Below are 6,000 nucleotides of genomic sequence, written 5' to 3' on the forward strand. Positions count from 1 at the left end.
CAAACTGCAAAACTTCATGGCGTTCGCTGCTCAATAATCTGCTCATGTACAAGTGTTACATTGTGGCTGAACTCACCTGAATTAGATCCTTGCAATTTCACGATGTTGTAACACATCATGTTGGACTTTCTCTCATCAAATTTTAAATACATTATGACGTACGAAGAGAAAAAACATATACTGGTGCAAGATATTTTCTGGTCCCACATTAAAACAATAGTCATAATTAGATTTGTGTTTATTTGTATCCAAATAGAGAACGAAAATGTGATACTTGGGAATTACAACAACACTTTTCAGCTTCATAGAAACAGTAAACATTAAAAAATATGCTCGAAATCCTAATTGTTTATTCTATTTACGCCCTTAACATAATTAAAAAACTGCAATAAAAAACAAAAACACACTAAATCAGAGTGAAACCAAAAGTAAGTTATATGTCTAAACGTAATGGCGTACAATGACACAACAATGGGAAAATACGGTGTAACAATCAGAATCGTTGAATCCTACCTGAAGGGGCCATAAACCTCCTTTCATGAAACTTTACATTCATTTCTAGTTACCACTACTGTGGAATCAATGCATCATATTTACACTCTGTGTAACACGTTTTGTGGCCCGAGTAAAACACATAATTTCCGATTGGTTCGCGGGCCGCCAAAAACGCTTGAAGGTGATGGGCTTTATTTTGTCACCATAAGCTACAGGCCTACTCTTACAAGAAAAAAATGCAATCACAAGTATATACATTTGATGTTAGTGAAATATTCTGGTGTGAAGACTTTCTCTTCTATAAATTCACCGAACCGCCTCTCGCATCGATGTTTGTTACTTGATTCGGTCCAGTTGGAGCTGAAAAAATTGAAGTTGTCTTAATTACACACATGTATTGCAAGTTACAAATTCAGATAGAAAAACGAAAGTTTGTCAGATGTAAACACTATTATAAAAAAATGAATACATGAGTATTTTTTGTCATAAAAACTAAACTGGTTACCCAAGACACAAGTAAAGTCAGCTAAAACTCCGCAAGTTTTCAACCAAGAAATTTCGACGTTTAATGTGTTTTACCCAAACCTATGCATTCCAATAACCTACAGCACTTTAATGACAACAGGCTACGCGAGTTCCTCACATACATAGATGCAATATCACTAATAGTATGATATTACTTTTTTTAAATTGGGCCATTTTTTCGTAATGGTGACTTTTGATCGAACAAAGTGACAGCGATTAAAACATGACAAGCATTATCCGTTACTCACTTAAATGACGTTTCTGCAAGAAAACAGACTTGACGATGTCTTGTTGATTTGGATTATTGAAGCTGATCTCCAGTTTAATCTCCTTAATTCCATGTTTCCAGTTTTCGTTGTCCGGCCTTGTCAGGCGAAACTGCCAGGAATCTCTGATATTGACCAGTGTAGCAAAATGTTCAGCAGGATTTGCTACCGCGTTTCCTGCACTAACTTGGATTTGGACATCTTGTCTTTGGTTTCTGCATTGAAAGAATTTAAAACATAATTACTTACATCTTGATTTGATTTTCCGTTTAATCATACTGAACTTAAATTCAATACAAACTGAAGCTTAAATAGATTTAAAAAGGAACTGGGGATGCCATTTTTGCGGCAAAATAAATGATGCAAGTTGCATTGCCCAGCTTAAAACACATACTGATTTAAATTTGCAGAATACATGAGTTTTGTACGATTATTTGTAACTAGAATCTTGTGCATTGAGCACACAAATTATTTTAAATTCGAATCCAAATTATTTTAAATTTTGTTGCTAATAATTTTAAATTTTAATCTAAATTGTTTTAAATTTGCTGAAAAACCAGAATAGTAAGGTATTAACCTCAGCAAAATAATCATGTCGAAAACCAAGTTAAGGGGCTTCACATCTTTAGCTGTCTCAATGTTGTCACAAATAAACACATGTGTCACAATTTCGGATACGATGTCTTCCTCGCAAGGAGAAACTGCCAAGATTATTGCCGTCTCCTTCATCAGACCAAAAAACTTTTCAACAGTTCAGATCACATCATAGCTATACAAAATATGTTTCAATTAGTAATATAGACATCGATGTATTAAACTGAACAGTGTGCAATGCCATACATGCTAAAGTGGTCAATTCGGAAGATGAATGATCGCGTTGTTTGATCCATTGAGCGTTGTGACAGAACCTTCCAGTGGGAACCGTTTGTTTTGCGGCGAATCTTTATCAAAAAAAAAGAAAAAAAAACTTAAATGAAATGTTTACGAATTGAATTATGGGGAATTTCGTGAAAAGGGCCAATGCCTTATCGTAAGTCGTAACGCCATCACCCTTTCCTCACAAAAGCAGTTTACATACTTTGACAGACACAGGAGATGCTTCGACATTCCAGTAGCATGTAGGAAGTGTGATTTCTATAGGTTTTCTAAACTTGAAACCTTCTGGTTCACATTCCAACATCGGAGTGAGTCGAACGACGGAAGAATCGAGTAGTTTTGCTGTATAAATCTTTATGAAGAAAAACCATTTGATATCAATTTATTTGCTTGCTTTCCGTTTCGTCAAGGTTTGCAATAAAGTAGTTCAGCATAAATCAATATTGCATGGTTAAAATAAAATTTCAAATCCACTTTTGACCCAAAGGGGGAAACAACATCTTTCTGGAAAAGGAAACGTAGCTCGACATAGTTAATTATTAAATTTCAAATTGAAACCTTTGAAGTTCTGTGTTCATAAAGTGATGAGATTACAATGTTAACTTCCTCATCACAGGCACCTTCTGGAATTTCAATTTTGCAACGACCGGCTCTGAGAGTTCCTCCTGCTTTACCGATGTTTCGTGAATCAGTGTGAAAAAAATACCTCTGTTGGCAACAGGGTAGGAATAAGGTTTAACCAGTGTGCAAAAAGTATTAGCATCAAAAAACGACTTGCAGAGCTTCCGTTTAAAACCTAGTTATTGAGATACACTATGCTCGTCCCCGAATTACTGTGCAATCAACAGTGCAGAAAATTTTGATTGCAGGCACCAAGCTTAGTGTCTCCTGTTTTCGCAGTGTTGCTCCTAATATTATCCTTCGTTATATTTTGTTCGGACAAGACACACTTTGTAAATGCGTCTAAGTTCTCTTTTTAAGTATAAGTTAACGTCAGATTTCATTTGTCTTACATGTTGCTGCTTTAGTCTTACAAAGGTTTGTAAACATTTTGATTAAGCAACACAATAACTTTTGTATTTTTACGTTTGTTGCTGGTGTCATACTGTATGTACTGACTGTAAAAGTTTTTTTTTACATTTATACTTTCATTTTGTTACTTCCCAATCAATAGTAAAAATAGTTAAGTCTTGTTATATAGATGAAAGCAATATTTAATGTTTTGGGGTAAGCGTTTTGCTACACACACCTTTGCCTCCATTACTTCATAATGGCGTTCATTAAGCCTTGCTTTATTATTTTGCAAATTCCTCTTACTACTTGCAATATATTCTCCTCGTTTTTCTTCAGTTAAATCCTCCGCGGTTTTGTAGACTTCGATTGCTTTTGAGTAAAATTCGATTGCTTCTTTGATTCCTAAAGTTTGAACGTAAACGTAACCAAGATTGTTCAACAAGGCACCGTAGACTTGATACTTTGAACTTTCATTTCCGAACTTTGTTTCCATAAGATCAAGTCCAAGTTTTATTGTTATCTCTCTTGATGCCAAATCCCCGATATAGCCTTGACTCATTTCAATGTAACACAAACACCAAACTTCTAATTCCCACCGAATTTCTTGCTCTATTGGAAGGTTGCGGAATTGCTGAGTGATGTCACGCATCAGTGGAATGACATAATCGCGTACGATTTGTCTGTTTCTCGAATTTGAATATGAATCAGAATTTTCCATCAAAAGTTTGATTGTTTCTCGAATTTTCCATGCACACTCCGCTGCACTTTTCGCTACAGCGAAGTCGGACACTTTTTTCACATAGAAATCTGCCGCAATGTTAAACATTAAAATTGCTTCCAGATATTCGCCGTCGTTTTGAAGTTTCGTGGCTTTTTCTTTCAGGTTTTCTGCAGTGAACCCTGGCCGACCATCGATTAATCTTGAAAGTTTTTGTTTCCTCGTTTTTGCGAGATCATACATTATGAATTTCACAGCAAGAACATAACTACCGAAGAGTCGATTAAAGTCGTCTGCAAAAATGTTGTTTATTTTCGTTGAAAATTGATAGGAAAAAAGGTAGTTTAAAAACCTTCATTTGCAGCTAGTGATTGAGCGCAAAAAAAAATTGACGAAGAAGTTAATGTGATGCATTGTGACATAGTAACAATCTTGTGGGCCATGATTGCCATACTTTCATGTTTTGTTGTAACTTTGCGTTTGTTTGTTTTTTCCTTATTAGCCTGTTCATCTGTATCTTTGCATTTTGTATTTCGTGTGCAATTACTTTTTTGTGTTAGTTGGATTAGAAGCATATGTACTTGTGATAAATTTATCTCTGTTTTTTGAAGTTGTCGAGTTTTGAGTAACTTACGGTTTCTATCATTCTTTAAAACCTTGCGCACAACACTTTGCTATGGTAAAACTTTCTGTTAAAAAGTATTGCTCCGAAATAAAAAATATTCGAAAAGCCGAAATGAAACGAAATACCGTCATTTTTTTGATATTCTGGACATTTAAAAACAAATCAGTTGGCTAAAATTTCGGATCGTCGCGCTATGGTTACAAGAAAAAGCTCCAAAGTTGTGTTGTTTTTTGTTGTGTTTTTTTATAGAAAAAGGCTGTGTGCCGTTATAACCACAAGACTGTGTAATCGTTTTGTTTAAAACTTCATTTTTTGTTCTGTTTAGAGTTATTAACACCATTGTATTATTTTTTTCAGACCAAATACAGAAAATTATTATCATAAATTAATTTTGGTCTGAACGGAACGAAATAAAAATATCGGCACCGGAACGAAACAATTTAATTACCTAGAGCAGTGGTTCTCAACCGGAGGTCCGCGACAACTTCTTAATTCACGCACAATAAGATTGATCAATCGCGGTTAAAAAAGCGGCTTCGGCGTTTTAAAATAACATGAAACTTGTTTAAAATAACTCTTCCCAGGCGACAGACAAACATGCATTGTGACATTTAAACCACATTGTGATGCAACAGACGTAAATAGTCAGTGGCAAACCAGGTCACATCACAATGCAATGGGTTTTTCTTGTTGATTCACGATGCCCAATATAGCAGACTTTTTTCTGAGTCTCATTAGTTCAACAGCAAGTGGCTCAAAATTACTTAGACCAGACCAAAAAAATACGAAACATGTTTTGTCGAGCTGGCAATACTTATAACTTGATGAACTGCTATTGTTGTCAACTAAGTTACAAAAGATCATTGGTTAGATCGCCGAAAGTCGAATCACTTGCGCCGTTTTCTGCCTCTATGGTTCATATCAGTTTTGTTGCTTGAAAAATCAGCTTTGTAGCTTGATTTGGGAGCTTTTAATCCCACCGCAGGCTTTATATTTTTCTAGCCTATAGGCCTTGCACTAGGTGGCAACATAAATGACAGGGAGGTTATACGCCATACGCCAGAGTGAACAAACAAAAAACACTGCGTCATCTAGAACAGTGGTTTAACTTTGAACCCTTAATATACAAATTAGTCAAAATTCTGAAACAAAATTTTCTGTCAAGGCATTATCTGTTATTTTACTTACCATAGGTTCGCGGGTTTATTCCAAATCCAAAAAAGCGTTTAAGCTTTTGCATAAAACTAGGCTCTTCGTGCAAACTTGAGGTCTCACCTTTATAACGAGGACATTTATTTTTTGCTACGTGTTTATTTTGTGATTGGTTTACCCGGTGACGTGATGAAACAGGGAATTTCCTCTTCATGCTCAGTGGATTCTTGGATACTGGTGCTTGCTTGACTGATGGAATCTAAGGACATGGACAGAACAGAAAGTAAAATATGTAAATGGTAATGCGACATTACTACACTACTACGCCA

Source organism: Phallusia mammillata, chromosome 2 (genome assembly GCF_965637545.1).
Source record: "Phallusia mammillata chromosome 2, kaPhaMamm4.hap1.1, whole genome shotgun sequence".
Lineage (NCBI taxonomy): Eukaryota > Metazoa > Chordata > Ascidiacea > Phlebobranchia > Ascidiidae > Phallusia > Phallusia mammillata.